Source organism: Camelus dromedarius, chromosome 5, assembly GCF_036321535.1.
Source record: "Camelus dromedarius isolate mCamDro1 chromosome 5, mCamDro1.pat, whole genome shotgun sequence".
Classification (NCBI taxonomy): Eukaryota; Metazoa; Chordata; class Mammalia; order Artiodactyla; family Camelidae; genus Camelus; species Camelus dromedarius.
The window spans coordinates 49,016,473-49,035,690 of NC_087440.1; the positions used below are offsets into that span (position 1 = coordinate 49,016,473).

General features: G+C 34.4%; 1 protein-coding gene across 3 annotated transcripts in view; it reads right to left on the minus strand.

The window, feature by feature from the left end:
• MDGA2 (MAM domain containing glycosylphosphatidylinositol anchor 2) overlaps nucleotides 1–19,218 on the minus strand; it is a 697,006-nt gene that overhangs the window by 324,332 nt on the left and 353,456 nt on the right. Inside the window, exon 1 of one of the 3 annotated variants that reach the window (XM_031453665.2) lies at nucleotides 8,058–8,154. The exons of 1 other annotated variant lie outside the window; for it this stretch is intronic. The gene's annotated coding sequence lies outside the window, so the exon portion shown is untranslated. Of the gene's footprint in view, nucleotides 1–8,057; nucleotides 8,155–19,218 lie in introns of those variants that run through there. One more of the 3 variants, XM_064485929.1, reaches the window with a different exon arrangement.

The following is a 19,218-nucleotide window of genomic DNA, read 5'->3' on the forward strand; positions in this document are numbered from 1 at the left end:
AATTCCTGATTTCCAGCAGTTTGTAAGCCGATTATTGATATGCTCATAAAAAGATAAAAGTATAACAAGGACATTGGTCTGATGAGTACTATTTCCATGGGGAAATCTAAGATTCTATTTTAATTTAAATTTCAAAATCTACAGGTAACCAAATAAAGAAGATTTAAATAAACATATTAAATATTTTTGTTCTTGTATAGAGATATGTTAATTCTCTCTAAAATAGATATTTCTAACATACAAATGAAATACAATTCCAATTAAGATACCAAGTTTTCTTTGACTACCACAATATAGTACCAAAATTGCTTTTAAAAAGTATATATTTCAGAAAATAAAAAATAAGTTCAAGATAAAAGATTTTTGGAAATGGCCCAGCACTTTCAGATAATAAAAATATGATATTAAGACAATAATTTAGTTGTATGGTACTGTTATAGTATGGGGAATTGGAGGAATTGTCCAGGAACAGGGTAGGGGGTGGGGGCAGGGGGAGAGGGAGCAAGAGTGTGTGTGTGCATGCGTGTGTGTGTGTGTGTGTGTGTGTGTGTGTGTGTGTGTGAGAGAGAGAGAGAGAGAGACAGAGAGGGAGAGAGAGAAGGAGGGAGAATGAGGAGAGGGGGAGAGAAACAGACAGAGACAGAAAAGAGAGCGCTAGAAAAGAAATTACTATATTGACTAGAAGTTATCAAACTTTTTCATCTCAGAGTACCTTTACACTATTAAAAATTATTAAGGACCCCAAATCCCTTTGTTTATTTGAATTACATCTATCAATAATTATTGTTTAGAAATTAAAACTGAGACAATGTTAAACTCTTTATTATTAACTCATTTTAAATTTTATTAATAAACTGATGACATTAACATAAGGAACATTGTTAATCAGGAAAATTCTTTTCAAAACAAAAAATTAATGAGTAAAATGAATGGCATTGTTTATAGTTCTGCAAATCTCTTCACTATCTGGTTTGGTAGAAAAGAGCTGGCCGGATAGTTGTATCAGCTTCTGCACGCAATCTGTGGCAAGATGTTTTTTCGTTCGAAATATTTGTAGAGAAGTCTCACCTCATACTGATATCTGGTTGTAAAGGAAGGGGTATTACAATAGACTTTTTAGATAATTGTGGATGGTCTTCTCTGACACTACACTAAAACTTTTCAAGTGTTAGTTTCCTAACATTCGATTGCAAAATAGAATGGAAGCCATGTCAGTTTCCTTTTGGCACTGTTACACTAAAATCCATTGGTCTATCTTGCACTTTTAATGGATCTTTTGCTCATACATGATTTTGTAGCATCTTTTGAAAAATATGAATTCACTGAGTTATGCAGATCTTCCAAATGTTGACATATTTCACTGTATAATACAAATCACATATATTAATCTCATCAACAATCTTTTCAGAAGAGTCTTTCAGTGCTGGGATGCTGTCATGCTTATGTTGGCAGATTTTACAAAATTCTAATTTTTCTCTTAAAAATTAACATTTAATCATTGGTAAAAATATACCTAAGGTACCTCATTTGGGACCATAATTTCACTTCACTCATTTTTGAGAAAGTATCTGCTAAATACCCAAGTCTGAATAATCATTCTTTGTATAATAATCATCTTTTTAAGTAAAAACATATTCTATGAAAAAAGTGGCTAATTTAACACAAAACTCTATCACACAAGTCCTTTACCTTGAGAAAACCACTGTACTTTATTTAGTAAGTGGCAGAAATGCTTTATAGGTAACAATGTCAGAATTGAGGTTTAGTTTTCATAATGCATATATAATACAGTGCACTAAATGATGAATAAGCTAATGGATAAGAACATAAAATCAAGAGGAAGAAAAAGAACTACAAGCAGGCATTATGTTAGTAAAAAGATATCCAACCTCTATCATTTAAAAAATATAAATAAAAACATGAAAAACCAAATTTCATCTATCAAATAGCCACAAACACAGATAATATCTTGTATTGCTGAAGTTTCATAGTTGGGGTTGGAAGGGTCAACTGGTAGAACCTTCCTTTTTGGAGGAGAATCTTGTAAATTATGCCCCAAAATGGAAACACACTCAGATCTTCGCTTAGCAATTATCTGGTAAAAAATTTACCTAACATTTGCACAAGAATTCAGAAGAATGTATGTATAATAGTACAACACTGGAAACAATGTAAGTGTCAAGGATACAGAAGTGGTTATAAAGTGATTGAACTCTAAAGTAGGACTGAATGTAACCGCTGAAAGAATTAAAATAAAAATGTACTATTAAGTTAAAAAAGAAACAGAAGAGAATATTCTCATCTGTGTGAAAAGGGGTTATCTGTGTGTACGTATTTGTATATACATGCTAATATATTTATTAGAATACATGGAAATGCACAAATTTTAATGCTGATTAACTCTGGGTGGGGCTGGCAAAAGAAGAGGATAGTGAAAACATTCTTTTTTTTAAAATTCGTTATTTAAAAGTCTTATTTTACTATGAGCAAATACTCTATTATAAATAAATTTAAAAGAAAAAAATACAAATCTGTAATCAAATATAGGAAATAGGAAAACTAGAAAAGATTAGAGAGAAGTGAAAATAATACTTATGGAAGGGTTTTTTGCCTCTACTTTTTAAAAACAACTACTAAAAGGAAATATTTCTGAGCTTTGGAAAAACTTAAGTTTACTCCTTGAGAGGGCTTACCAAGTTACATGTCTAATTGATGAAAAAAACCCTAAACATACTTCTAAAAGCTGTGACCTCAAACTCTACAAAGAAAACTGTACAGGCTTCAGGCAGAAGGAACAAACTGTTATAATGTGTCAGAGCCTGCTCATGCCCTGATGTTGACTCTCTCCTTCTTCCACAGTAATTGAACCCCAAATTACTCATCAGGCACAAGGCCGCCCAAGAAAAAGACTACATTTCCCAGCAATCCATTCTGCTTGCCAGTGAATTTTAAGCATAAATGTCCTCATAAGGAAGCAGCACTCCACAGTTTGCTCATTTCAGCACATTTCTGCTGGTCTCATCTTGGACCATGAACTGTTGGAATGAAAGTGAAGCACAGAGAAACAATAGAACAGAAGAATCCAAATTTCTGATATCACAGAGTTGTGCCTACCTAACCTGAACTCTATAGTTCTGGACTTCTACATGGGAGAGAAATACATTTCTATCTTAGGTCTTACTGGAGGGGGCGGGGGGGGGATGGTTTCCTATGACTAAAAGCCAAATTTAATTCAAACTGATGAGCCTAGGGTGGTACTGAAGGTCAGCTGGTCTTCAGGATTCTCATCTCCAACACTGAAAGCTCTCGAAGACAGTGGAACAGCATCTGCATTTACTGGAAAAGGTGGGAGGAGGGCCTATATCCCAATAGCCAGCAGCCAATATCTGTTTCCTCTTAGTGTGAAAGAAAAACATACAGTGATATGCAAACATTCAGTCACCTCAGGGTTCAAGGAACCCCACCCGACAAAAATACTTGAGACAATATTCCAGCCACCCAAAAAATAAAATGGATCTGAAGCCTTGCATTTGGAGAAGAGAAAGAAAACCGTATGGTGGTGAGAAGTTAATATTAACATATGTTCATTTAAGGGTTACGTGTGGCTCACCTGGGTAGTATACAATTTAAGTTTACTAAAGTTTACTAAAGTTTACTAAAACCAAAGGGACATACAATAAGGGGATTTGTAACATCCTAGCAAAACTTAGGAGTTTGCAGTGGGTGTAGGACACAAAGGGGAGATAAAATCCTTAACGGATCACGGGAATAAAAGGAAAGGGAAAGAGAGAAGTAAGCTGTCTAAAATCTTCAACTTTTGGAGGGTTGGAAGGGGGAAGAGTGTGTCTCTATGGGAGAAACAGTAGGTATTTTATTTACAAATACCAATAGAATCATAAAAGTCTGCTGAAAATAATAGAAAAATGGACAACTCCAGTAATGCAAGGAAAATGAGATAAAGGAAAGGAATGGAAAGGATAGAAATTTGATAAAATGAGCAAAAATGGAACAAAGGGAAAAGAGAAACATATAATTTTAAATAAAGAATATCCATAGAGTAAGATGGAAACAGTTGCATCAGTCATAGACTAAATGTGACTAAATTTAATTTGCCCATTACAAGAGTCTATTAGGCTGGATTTAAAAGTAACAACAAGTTATACACTATTTACCAAATATATATACATATATAATTATATATAATATATAATTATAATTGTATATAATAACTATATATAATGATATATAGTTATAAATATATTTTATGTATGTAAAATAACTGAATTTAAAAGTAACAAGTTTATTGCTATTTATCATATATATATATACACACACACACATATGTAAGCGTGTGTCTGTGTCTGTGTGTATATACATATATATAGTTAATATTGAAAAAGAACACAAGGACAAAGTGGTATCTGGAATGTGTAAACTATCAGAAGTGAATATACAGTAAGATTAAATTAATAGGAAGAAATTTATAATTTACAACACTAACAGGGAAAGAAAGTCATTACTATATGTAATGTTAAAAAGTATAACTGATGGAAAATACATTATTTTTAATTGGTATGCAGTCAAGTATGGAGCAGCTAAAATTATAAAACAAACAAAATTAGAAACAGAAGAATCTGAGAAACATGCAGTTGCAGTGGGAAATTCCAATACCTCTCTGAGAACTAGGCAGTTTCAGATAATATAATTTTTTGTATTAAGTTAAAAAAATAAATAAGACAAGGAGGAACTGAAAATATAACTAACATTTACGACTAATAAAAATATAGAATATCTTCCAGCCATACAATAATGGATTTTTTTCTCCTTATGCCCATTTAAACATTTACAAAATTGATCATGTACTTGGAAGCAAACAACAACCACCACTCTTAATCACTAAAATTCTTTAATCACTTAAAAATTCAGAGGTAATACAGGCTGTCATCTGGACTTAATTCAATACAGTTATAAATAAATAATCAAAAGACAAATGCATGGTTCAAAGGGAAAATTAAAAAGAAAACTGCTAACTGTCTAAAAATCAATGAATAGAAAACCATTTCATATACAATCCATGCATACAGCAAAAGGAGTACAAACAGGAAAATACAAACCTCAAGTACCTTCTGTATGAAGGAAGGAAGGAAGGAAGGAAAGAAGAAAAGAAAAGAAAAGAAAAGAAAAGAAAAGAAAAGAAAAGAAAAGAAAAGAAAAGAAAAGAAAGAGAACAAACTAGTACTCAACTAACTCACTTTAATTTAATGTAGGTTGCTGGGCTCCACCCTAGACTACTGATTGTTAATCAACACAAGTAGAAACAATTCATCTTTATTTTTAATTCCCTCTCTTGAAGACTCTCCTGGGCTAGTCTGGCCTACGTATACAGAATGTCATTGGGGAAACAATAAAATAGACAAGAAGTACCATAGGAAGACTGTATGAATAATTCAACTCTGGATCCCAGCAATTAAATCAGTTCCATAGATGATTTACATGCATCTGTTAAATGAAAATAGAGGACTTAGGTTAAACTTGAAGGGTTGGTGGATATAATGGTGAGGATTAGATTCAGCTAACAGTAAGACAGACAAAATAACAGTGATTTAGACAAAGTAAAAGATTCTGTTGTGTTAAAGAAAAAAAAAAAATCTGGAGTGAGGCAGCCCAGTGCAAACTTAACGGCTCTGCTCAAGGACTCAGGCTTTTTAGAGGTGCCTTCCCCACCAAGTGCTGCTTCAGCTTAAGTTCCAAACAGCAGCTACAGACCCAGTTTTTACATCCCATTCCTAGCAGAAGGAAAGAGGGAAAGACAAAAAAAAATGCCCGCTAGTTGTCTTTTACAGGAGGCTTTAGGATGTTGCTTCAGGACACTTCAGCTTGCCTCATATGGTTATAGACCCACCCCTAGCTACAAGGAAGGCTGGGAAATGTACTGTTTACCATGTACAGCACCTCCCTTCCAGCCTCCTGCTAAAATCTATTGGTTCAATAGCTCTGGAAAAAGAGAAGAGGCAATATTTGGGACAACTGGTAGTCCTACAATGAGGATAAAATATATCCAATATTCAGATATGCTGCATTATTAAATATGATTGTGTTTAAATCCTGTTACAACAATAATAAAAAGTCATTTCCATACAAATAACATGAACAGCAAAAAAAGATACCAGAATTTATGAGATACTTTTTAATTGTTACACTCAACCTAAAAAAACAACTTGAAGATACTCCTAGGTGGCAGATCATAACATTTAGCTTACAGTTAACCCAACTCCTGACAGAGAATTTTATACTTTGCTTTTTGATATAACAATATTTCTGAAACAGCATTGCTTTTGTGTTGTCTTAAATGAAATCAGTGTTGACTGAAATAACTTAAGAAAATATTAAAAACCTGAAGCACAGATCAGATAGAGACCTGGCTGAATCCAAAAGAGTATATTGCATAGATCCTACGAACTCAATAAGGACTTAGCCCTTGATAATGCTCAGACTTCTAGGTTCTCCCCTGTAACTAACGTCTAGTAATTGAGGATTGTGAATTGAAGATACTGCCTATCAGTTGCCATGGAGTTAGGCTTTATAAACTCAGGTCAATCTGTAGAGACATATCTGAGCTTTGTCCCAGCATTGTTTGTACTCTGAAAGAGGATCCTTCATCAGTAAAAGAAAACCAGAGAAAAAGTAAGATAAACATCACCTGATCTTTTGTAATTATTAGGGTGATTTGCCACCAAAGTCTTTGGGAGCTAAACAAAGTATGTTTGGAAAGGTATAAAGGTATGATTTAAGTAAACAGTGCTGTTTACAGTTTTGGAAATAAAGGTTATCCTCTTATCCTGGACCAATATAAAAAAAAAAAAAAATAGAGAAAATATGTTCTTTTTGAATTACTTAATACAATAAGTAGAATTCACAGTGGCACAAGACAGGTTCAATTTTTAATAAACTGTATCAGTCTACCATAAATGATATCAAAATGTCACACTTGTTTCTAAAGATAGTTTTATAAAAAAAGTTACCTGACAAAGCAACAAAATTTAACCTGAAAACTTGTATACTCTGCATAAAACACTGTATTTTTCTAGTATGCCCAGAGTATGAGATTATTACTACTACTAACATTACTAATATGACTACTACTAATAACACAATTTACAGCTTTAAAAGATTTCTACAAGTTAGACTTACTATCTGATATATGTCCACAGTGGGATAAGGAAGAATTTCTCAGTGTGCATAGTACAAATAAGAAGCTCAGAAATAAATAAAAAGAGAGTCTGAACATCAACCAGAAGTCTTCCCACCAGCCAAAGAAGGGAATGGTAAAGGAGAGGGAACCATCAAAGTAAATGCATTGGGAACAAAAGGAAATTGGTGAGGCGAGGGGGCATGGTTATTTCATTCTTAAAGCACAGAAGACTAAGTATTCTCATCCTTGTTTTGGCCATGGCTTTTTTTTTGAACCTAAACTTTGAAGAATTTACTCATCTCTTGTGGGAATAAACAGTGAGAGAAGCTAAATCAATTTTGTGCATATCTTTAACATCAAGCTTCCTATATGTATATGAGAACCACAACAGGACCTGCTAGCATTATTTCAAACCAAAGGTGACAGAAGAGGGTACATCTTGGTGCAAATGGTTATAAATACACGTTGAGGGTTTTTGTAGATTTCCTTGTTGAAGGATTTTCTTTCGTAGCATAACCAAGACATTAGTCATGGATTCCAAACAACCAGTAACAGGATGTTACTTCTTTAAAAGTTTACAAAGTTTTTATTTTGTCAGCCAATTGATTTTAATCTCATGACAAGCTTAAAAGGTAAGAATTTTTTTCTCCTATGTTACAGCTCCAGTTCTTCCATGACTGTATAACTCTGTGCTCCTTCTGACCTGAAAGCTCTCCTCTTTTCTTTCACATTTTATCTATTTAACTCCCTCTGACCATCCAGAAATCATTTTATTGGAAAGCTTCTCGTCCCTCGTAAAGCTCTGTCTCATCCTGTGCTCTTTGCTGCCATAGCACCTTGCAGGTCCCTCTGTGGGAGTACTCACCGCGTGACAGAGATTAGCTGTTCGTACGCTGCCAGAGATCACTGGTGCTCTGCCCGATTCTGAGGCCCTTTGTGCTGCTTCTGTGTGCCTCCCGATGATGCCCTCTTGGCGCTATGGAGCCACTTTGTTCTCAGAGGCAGTCTTGGAAATGCTTCAGAATTCCGTCTCTATCCAGTGGCTCCCAGCCAATGACTGATTAGAGGGGATGTGAAAGCCCAGCTCCCTTGTTTCCCTTAGGACAGATTCTGAAGCATCATTTACACCCTAGAGCTCCTCTGCAGGATCAGGTTGAGGCTAATCTATTAAAATCACACTTGCTAGCTTCTCCTCTTTTTTGTCCTGCTTTCTTACTCTATTAACAGTTTCTCCAAAGAGCATTTCCCTAACAAATCACTAGCACTTGAATCCTCACCAAGTTCCATTGCTAAAAGACCAGACCTAACTCTTTTGCCTTTAATAAACTACAAGCCATTACAGCAAAGACTGTTCTTGATCTTGGGGTTTCCAGTCCGAAGCACCGAACCTAGGATATAGTAGTAATTAACAAAACCACTGTTGCTTGAATGGATTCCTAGCATGTAATTCTGCTGACCATGCAAACATAAATTAGACAAAATTCTATTCCACAAGGGACCCAAAATATAATAATGAATTTCAGCTGAGGTGTTGATCTTTTAATAAATATTTCGTCAAATGGAAGTTGAGTCTACTCATCCACTTTCATTTTGAAGTATACACAGAGATTTTATTTAAATTCTATATTTTAAAATAAATTTATATTAATATATCTAAATATTTTCCAATTCATCTATATAAGCATAGAATTATACTTTGAATATGGATGGTTGAAGTTAGAGGAAGCTATCAAATGATACTTCTCTACCGTCAAATTTTAAATTGTTATTGAATTAGAAATTAGCAGTATTACACATGACAAAAATTAACTTTGATAAATGGAAAAAAATAATTTTATAAAGATAAATTCATTCAACAGAGCTGGCAATACTGGAGGAAAATAATATAAAAATAAAAACAGAAGAATAGGTGACGTGAGTTATGAATTAGTTTATCCGAAAACCACCCAAGTTTTAGAAAAGCCTGCTAAATGAATCAGCAGTGCAATACAGCTGGTATAAAAATATCAAATACAGTGCTAAATATAATCAAATATACTTGAAATGTAAAGATTTGACTTCATTTTTAATCATAATCTAAATATTTACATTACTACATTCCATATAAGCTATAGAAAAATAGGAAAAAGTGTAAAAGATATTCTGCAAGTTTTCCACAAGGTAACCGGAAAGAGATTTGTTTAGCTGCTTATTCACTGTCCACTCCTTCCTAGTGTCCTTTGCTGGCTCCTCTTCATCTCCCTGACCTCTGAATGGCTGACTGCCTTACAGCTTGATCCTCTTCCATCTACACTAACTGCCTTGGTCATCCCCTCAAGTACTTTAAATACCACTTACATGATGATAAGTCCTAATTTAATATTTGTTGGTTGGGCCTCTCTCCTGAACCTCAGCCTTCTAGCACCACCATCTGCCTTCCGTCTTCAATGTAACATCAGAAGTTGATCAAGATATGAACTCATAATCTCCTCCTCCCCCAAACCAGCTCTCACCATCTTTCCCACTTCAGTTAATGGCAACCCCATCCCAGTATTTCAGACCCAAAACTTTGCAGTCACCTTGATGAAAAGAGAAGGCCAATAAAAACACAAAATCATATTATTAATCTTAGTGCCCAAAAATAGCACATCTGTGACAGATTTTTTTTTTAATGTGTTTTATGACTTGAGGAGTGGTGGCATAGTCATTTACTGAATTTTCATGTCTTTTCAGGGGTTCCCTAGACCGTACCTAGGTTTGATGGCTCACTAGGACTTAACCAGACTCATGATATGGTCGTACTCATAACTATGACATATTACAGTGAAGGGATACAAGCATAATTAACAAAAGGGACAGGTGCATGGGGTGAAGTTTGAAGGAAAAAAGAAACAAGCTTCCAAGAATCTCCTCCCCATGTTGTCACAAAGGGGGCACTTAATTCCCCCAGCATTAATTTATGACAACACTTGTGAAACATTCTACCAGGGAAGCTTACTAGAAGCTCAGTTTTTACTGAGGGCTGATTACATAGGCACTGTCTACCTTGCATATACCAAAATTCAGTCTGCAAAAGTAAAGCAAGCGTTCCACATCAATTGTACTGTTTGCAGAAGCAATTTAGGCACAACGAGCCACTCTAATCAGAGAGAGATGGTGCGACTCTTCCTGAAATCCAAATTCCCAGATGCCATCCAAGGACCAGCCTTTCAAACAGGCCGTTCTAAGCACAGTATTCTCAGGCCTGCCAGGTTAACTCTGCCTCCACACATGTACACCTTGTGGCAGAAGTATTGTGTAGGCCCTGTGAAGAAGCTCCTTACAAGAGAAGGGCCTAGACCACTTTATCCTTTTCCTTTTTCTTCCTTGCTGCCTGAAATTCAAATGTGATAGAAGGGACTCCAGGACCCATCTTTGATCATGAGCAAACTCCAAGGTAGAAGCATGCGCTAAGGATGGGTCCCTCCTGACACCATGAAGGCATCATACCATCTCTGTATTCTGGACATCTAGATTTATTTTCTAGACAGAATTGATGCTTACCTTGTTTAAGTGACTTTTATTTCTGCATTGAATAATTAGCAGCCAAGCACAATTTGTCATAAAAAATTAAATTAGACAAATATAAGAAATCCATTTTTAACATTTGCAGACCCTATAAATAAAAAATCTGCTCTGTTTTTCCAAATGGAAAATAATGAAAGTAATACCCTTGAAGAAACAACTAGAAGTACCCCCAAAATAAACTGCATGCATTGGAAATGCTATATTTAAAGCATCTAAAAGATCTGAGTGCCAGCTCATGAGAGAAATAAACCATTGGTTAAAAAATAAATGAAACATTAAACTGCCTTTACAACTTAACCATCTATATGTCATTTTTATGAAGAGGAAGCTGCTGTAATGGCATACAGTGTACTCCAAACACATTTTCTTTTGTGTAATTTGAGTGAATGAACACAGGAGAGTAGTCAAGTTTCGCTAGAGCATTTCTTCCAGAACTTTAAAAGGTTTATCTGATGTAAATTCAGCACTTTTCTATTTAATAATCAATATTTATTTTACCACAAATTTTAACAATTAAGGATTTTCTTTTTTTTAATTGGTGCTACTGAACAGCTAGCTTTCCATCTTCTTCCCTATGGGTTTCTTATGGGACTTTTTCACCATCACTCTCCATCTTGTTGAAGGCAAAGCAGTAATTTCTTTAATGATTTTTATAATAGAATGTAATCTAAATTAAATACCAGTATTGCAGACACTGCAGAGTATTAGAAATGTAATAAAAAATAAATTGCTCTGCTCCACTCATTCCAAGACAGCACTTTACTAAAGCCATATTTAAATTTATTCATTAGATAACCAAATGAACTTTTGCCATTTGAGATACAAAAAAAAAAACAAAAACAAAAAACAAACAAAAAAAAAACCCGCCAGCACACTAGTAGAAAAATGAGAATGTCTTTCGGCATGTAGGCTTGACAGAGATGTTTGTAATTATGGTATTCTGGTATTCTTCTAACAAACAAATTTAGCCAGATTGTGCCAAATAAATAATTCAGTAAACTTCTATTTCATGTTTTCCAATAATTTATCTAAAATACCAAAAACGTTACATTAAATTGGCCTAAGAAAATATTTGAGAGCAAATTATCTGTCCTTCTGCATTTTTCTGGGCACCTGAAACTAGAAAGAGAAATTAACATCTCCAATTCTTATAGGTATATTTTCAATCTATGGTAAACACATTTTGCCCCTAAAATATTTGAGCAACTCCTAGAAAAACAAGAAAAAGAACAATAAGACATTTTATTGGCACCTTGCAAGATTCAGAGGTTCAAATGGTCTTTACTCACAGCTGTTGACTTGGAACTTAAATTCAATGCAAGAAAGCTATCAACAAGAAGACTTGTAAAACTAAACTGAGGTATCAAAAATAATACACTTATAAACTTATTTTAATGGATGTACTGGGGATTGAACCCAGGACCTTGTGCATGCTAGGCATGTGCTCTACCACTGAGCTATACCCTCCCCCTCAAAAATAACATAAATGAAAGACTACCATTTTAAATACCCATGCAAGTGGCCTAATTTCAGTGGTTACAGAATAACATTAATGGTATGTTAATCTCGAACATATCTGAAACATTTCAACCCACTAGAATAGTGTCACGGTAAAATGTTGTAAGAATTTATATTTAACTTGTTTCAATTTTGGAAAAAGCTTAGAAAGGGAAGATGTGGAAACTAATATTGTGTTAGATTCTACACTAGGCACTTTTGTGTCACTGTCTTCATAATAAACGTACAAGAAAATATGATTATCCTTGGTTTGCAGATGACTAAAGTGAGATTCATAAAGGTTAACTAACTTTCCTAAGGCCATACAATCAAGTAACAAGTGGTTCTAGGATTTTAACAGGCATCTGTATGACTCTGTGTTTCTACTAAAAATAGCCAGTATTTAATAAGAGCTTACTCTGGCAAATGCTTTATTATAATATCTCATTTAATCCTTGTGACAGTCATACCGAAGTACCTAATTGGTAGTACCCATTTTATAGATTAGAAAACCGATGCCAAAGATAGTAAAATGATTTGCCCAAGGTCCTACAACTATATGCGGGAGTTAGGATGGCTCCATTCTATCTGAAATCAGTCTGTTTTCAGTCTTGGTCTGGTGTTACTAACAGAAACTCACTAAGGTGGCTTATTTCAAGTAGGCCAAAAAACTTTCTCCAAGAACAAGTGAAAATAAATGGTTGCTTTAACTCTTAATAAAGAGACAACACACCAAGTACCTTTACTGACCCATTGTAACATTTCTTGCACATACTTATATTTCTACCAGAATATTTTTCCCAATTGAAATGAAGAATAAAGCACAAAATTATTCTATAATTTTGGGGGTTGAATATTCCTGGGACAAGAAAAGAACTAAGAAAAGGAACTTGAGTCTGTATGCTGGGCAAAAAAGAGAGAAGATGAGGAATTTCAAAGTTAAAAGAGAAAAGTCTACAAAGAAGCCTGTCCTAAAACAAACAAAAAGAAATCGATAGAATATAATCTTCAACATTTCAGTAACTTCAAGAATTAAGTCTTCAATAGCAAATTAGAGATTTTTACTTTTATCCAAATATAGTGAAGGTCAAATTGTTTATGGAGAAAGATGGGTGGGAAATTGTCCCATCTAATTGTCTCCTATGACCATGGGATACAGTTCATGGGTTGCTTATCATCTCTTCCAACTTTTGACTAGGATGCCTTCTTATAATTCAGAGGCCAGAAAGCTAAAAACTACATTTACCAGACTCCTTTGCACTAAGGTTACAGACAGAATTTCAGTTTTATCAATAAGAATTCAAAAACAAATCAAGTGGGAAGAGAGATATTTTGTGAGAAATCAATCATAACTAAGTTACTTTTTTTTTTTTTTTTTCTGTTAAGCCACTGGCTAGGAAAGCTACTTTGTGATTGACATAGAGGAAACAGTTCCCTTGGTGGGCAAATGCTGTGGTGTTATTCTGGAAGTCATTCCTGTAGGACCAGCCTTAGGGCCTTCTCCTGCTGCCCTTAAAATTAGTTCTGTAAGGAATTAATTACCTAGATTAATCCATTTATGCTTAAACTAACTAGAATAGATTCTGTTATCTGTAACTGAACCCTGACTGGCACATCCTCTTCCTCCTCACTCTTACCTGCTCTCAATCAGGTTCACCTTCAAAGCCAGGCCCAGCAGAGAAACGTCAGCACTACTCTGTCACCTCAGGGGCCTCCACCCTCCAAAAGCAGGCTCCTCTCCCTGGGACTACCTATGTTAGTATCTGCTAGGGATTAAAATATTTATTCCACAAATATAAATGAACATAAAATCCAGCTGCCCAGTGGGATTGATACATTGACAGAAACTCTTGACTGCCCAAGTATTATCAATACGCAAGTTTAAATGGTGATGTTTTTCAATCCTATAATTTTAATGAGTGGAAAAGGAATGATAGAAAATAGGTTGGCTCTGGTAACTAAAGAGAGAAGTCATACCTTCGACAGAGTGTAAACAATCAGGAGTCATATTCTTCTAAACAGAAACATTATCAGAAGCTGCATGAAATATGCACAAGCTACTCTGCATGATTCATAAAGACTTTAGCGTGTCTTTATCATAAAAGTGCTACATCATCAGTATTTAAAATATCAGAGTATTTACATTTCAACGAATTATTTTATGAAGTTTAAAAATAAATGGTTTCTGTTTGAAAGTATATTATGTTACAAGCTCATCTATCTGTGTAAAGTTAACACCAACATCTACACAAAAACTCATGAATACTTAGTGTTATCCTGACATATGTGAAGATTTATCTCACAATATTTAGAATCAACTGCATATGAAAAACTAAACTATATTTCAGGTAAAATATAACTGAAATACTTATTATAAAATTGATTCATCACAATATATGTCAAAAATACGTTTCCAATAAGTTTGTTCACCTCCCCAACTTAGCTTTCAAGCCAGCAACTTAGTTTTCGAGCCAGCAAATGTGAGGAAATATATTTAATTTGAATCAGTGTATTGCCCTTACTTTTAAAGGAAAAATGTCTGACTTCTCACTTTCAGTCCTCAATTTATTAAGTCCATCTCATAGTTTCAATATTCTTCACATAACATGTGATATGAGTTCATCTAAGGTGTAGGATGTGAGGTGGGGCCTTAAAGGAAGGATGGCAGGTGCAGAAAATAATTGGGAGATTGCCAGTCACATAGTACAAACGATGACAGGCTGCTCTACACAAACCATAGCTTTATACAAACTGTGCTTTATACAAACCATGGGAAAACTACACTTCCTTAAAGCTTACTAAAAGACCCATACAATGTTCCTTATCCAAGAGTCAGACTATCGATCCAACAGAATACATGACTTTTAGTTCAGACACACATTAAGAAACTTCTAAGAACATCTCGCTCCCACCCCTAGGGTTTGGAAGGAATTCACATCTTTGTAAAACCATGAAGTAAGGCCCATACCAATGGATCTCACCAATAGTCCTATACTTTGAGTTCAATTCCTTTAGGAAAATAAGTGACACAGATGAAAGTAGTTCAGCTTATTTTCTGCTGAGGTATGAAGGGTGACCCCTAAAATGTTTTATCTACCTGGCTGGTTCAAATTAAAACCAGTACACACAGCATTATAAAATATCTTATATAAGTATCTCATTTTCTTTTTACTATTTTATACGTAGATACCAAAACCAAAATCACATAGGATATGACAGAGATACAATAACCAGCCTCTCATAATGACTGAATAATGCCCAAATAATATGTATGTGTATAAATACTTACATATGACATAAGTATATATTCAATACATAAATTTGTTTATAGTCTATGTATTTTATATAAATGCATATTTACATTTTATGTTATATATGAAATTATATGAAAGTACAATCAAAAGTCCTCTAATATTGTAGTGAAAACATACAAAAATAACATGAGGCATAGGCACTATTTCTCAACTATCAATTAAGGTTTAGACACATCTGAAACTTCAGTTTTATCATCAGTTGTTTTCATATATTGTATCTCTTTAGTAAAGAAAATTACAAATACCTAAATTCTAATCATCCCAAATGTTCATCTACCAATGCTGCTTCTATGCCTGATGCCAAGAAGCCCTAGGATATCAAATATGCTCAAATAGTCAGTGCTTTCTGGTATGGTACATGTTGAGGATACAAAATCAAAAGGAGACAAATGTATGTTGAACTTATCAGATAATAGGAATCCATGCAATCCAAGATGTTACTATGACACTTTATGAAAAGGATTTTTGACTCTTTTAAAAAATTTATATATTCACTATTTTAAGTAAGATGCAATCTTACTGTCTCACTGTAAAATTAACACAGTTCACATCAAAATTCTAACAGAAAATGCTAGAGTTCACGGTAAACTATTTTCAATAAATACATATTTTTATGTTTCCCTGACAATTTTTGGTTAAAGTATTTATTTGATTTTGTGACTTCAGTCAATTTCTGTATATTTATATAGGTAACATAATTGTCTCTAATTAAGAAATTAGTGTTCATATGTGTAATCATTTGAACATGCAATTATGATATCTAATGATGTAATTATAGAATATATTTAAAGGATCAAAATTTTCATTATCTTATTGGTTTTAAAAGAGTACATGATATTTATTAAGTACCTAAAAGAGAAAAGTTTCAAGCATCACTTACAATACTGACTTTCAAATTGCTTACTTTTCCAAGTTAACTACTTTTAGATTTTAGAGGGAAATAAAGAGAAGATAATGATATAAGTCTTATGTATCCATTTCAGGCCACAGAATAATTTCTGCATTATTACATACTAGGATATGCCAAAATGCCTATTAGTGAAATCTCAGCATTCTTTGATTCACTCATTCAATGTATACATTGATGATGTATTTATTAATTGTAAGTTTGACCAGGGAAATTTTTTTTTATTATTCCTGGAATGACCATGGAAAAAAAAAAGATTCTATGACTTCGGAAAGAGGATTTTTTGTTTTGTTATTTCTTTCAGAACAAATCATAGAAAGAATAATATGAACAACTGATAGCAACTCAGAGGTAAGCAGAGGGGATTTTATAAACCTTTTTATTCTCTACAATCTTTGCTAATAGACTGATAATACCAACTATCTTAGTCTAGGTCCTTCATTAAAAAAAAAAAAAAAAAAGCAGAGCCTGAAGCAAGAATTAGAGTGTTGACAGTTTCTTTGGGAGATGTAAGCCCAAGGAAATGAAGAGGGAAAAAAAAGTGGGAGTGTGACTGCGGCAAAGAAAGATGTAGGGCAACTCGAAGGATATGTTCCTCCTGGTGTGCCTGTTTCTGCATGCAGGATTATCTGGAAGATTTGCAAAGAGGAAACACACTTTCATTGGAGCTCTCTGGGGATGAAATAAAGAGAAATGTATCAGTCATCTCCCTCTGCCTCCTGATTCCTATTTGTCTAGATTCACATCAAAAAGCACCAACTCTCCCAACTGGTCCCATTTGGCTACTCAAGAAGCTAAATCTGAACACCCAGAAATGGCCTTGGGAATCAAAAACTTTACCAATGCCAAAGCCTGGGTTCAAGAGTCAAGAAAAAAGAGAGTGAAGAATCAGTATCAGAGAAAATGGAGTTATAGGAGAAGAACCCATTTTGAGGAAACAATGATTTCATTACAAGATAAGTTTTATAAAGAACAAAGCTGAAGGATATGATTAACTTTAGTAGGAAATATTTAGGAGCAGTTAGTGCTTGAGGAAGTCATAAATGGATGACACGGATGAAAGTAGATTGAGAGTCATGTACTATTTTGGGGATGAAGGAATTCTAAGTAGGCAAGATGTTCTCTCCCACGGATTTATAAAAACACAGTGACTACTAACTTGGGTAATGATGTCTTCCCAAATGCCTCCCTATATTCTGGGTAAGGATTGGTGATGCAATGATTGCTGGCACCTTGTAGGACAGTATTGATGATGGTTAAATGAATGAATGGCCTCTTTCATGCCTTCAGGGAGGAGGTAAAAGTTATGGTGACTTCTCCTACATTAGCAAAGCATTAAAATATCCAATAATCAGCTTGTTTGAAATATTTAAAACAAATCAACAGGAAGTATCAGCTTCAAGGGGGAAAAAAACTAATATTTCAAGAAACTTTTTCCTTTCTGCCCTGAGCCAGGCCATAAAATATAAAGGAGAGTCTTTATGAAAATGTACTCTTTTTAACTTTGCTTGCAAAATAAGCCAAGCTGTTAGAAAAACTTACAAGGTACCAATTTAATATTTCTCTCTGACCCAGTTCTTAGAAATTTGTTATTGAGTTATCTATTAATATAACTTACTAGTGCTCACACCCTGAATATGCAGTACTTACAATATTCAGGTTCCTATAAAAATAGCTATCGCCTCCCCTAGAGTAAGGCAAGTTTTCTCTTTCCCACAACCTAAATCTAATTTAGATAGACTTATTATTAATTCAGAATGCCAGAGAATCTGGTGCATAAAAAGGAGAGATTTGCCAAAAAAAAAAAAACAAAAACAAAAAAACAAATTATTGGAGCCTGATCCAAGAAAGTAAGGTCCTTATATCTAAAACACCTGAGTTCCTGGATAAAAATTAAAATCAAATTAAGCAAATTGAAGAAGTCTAATTTCTGACATAATCAACTAACTTGCAAACATTTAAAATCTACATTTCACACCCAGGTCTCCCAGACCTTACCTTTAATGAAAGCTTTCCCTTACATGCTTCCAAACTTACCTGAAATGACGTAGTAGAAGTTACTCTGAATGAAGAGTAGGGTGTGTAAACATAATTTCACAGGTAAAAGTGATGTTTATGCTTGGTCATTACATTTTGGGATGAAATGGAACCAAGAATCAAGATCATCTTTCTGGAATGAGTCACAGATTTATCACTTTGTACAAAAATGTTAGAAACAAAAGACTTGCTATGCACATTTTTCTGTTGATAAAGAATGTAGATGTCCTTGAAGTTTACCATTAAAAAAAATTAGTAATCAAAACTTTTCTGTGTATACGGACGGCACCCACCCTTCACCCAGTTCCTCAGACCAAAATTCTTGAATCACTCTTGACTACTCTCCTTCTCTCATCCTCATGTAAAAACCCACCAACAAAACCTTCACTCAAAATATATTTGATCTACTCTTTCCCACCACCTCCAAACATTAACTCCCTTGCCCACGTCACCAATATCTATCCCTGAACAACTTCTACTCTCAAACCTTTTAACCTATTCCCCAAATTGCGGCCAAAGTGATTCTGTTAAAACACAAGTCACGTTGTATCACTTTCTGCTTAAGCCCTCCTTTGACTTCTCAATTGCAAGTAGGATGGAACCCAGCTACTCTCATCAGGCCATCTGTCCTTCTTTATCTCTTGTCAATCACCCCTCAGCCACAGACCTCCAGCCATTCTGACCTCCCTCCTCAGACACGCCAATATTCCTTCTGCTTCAGAGCC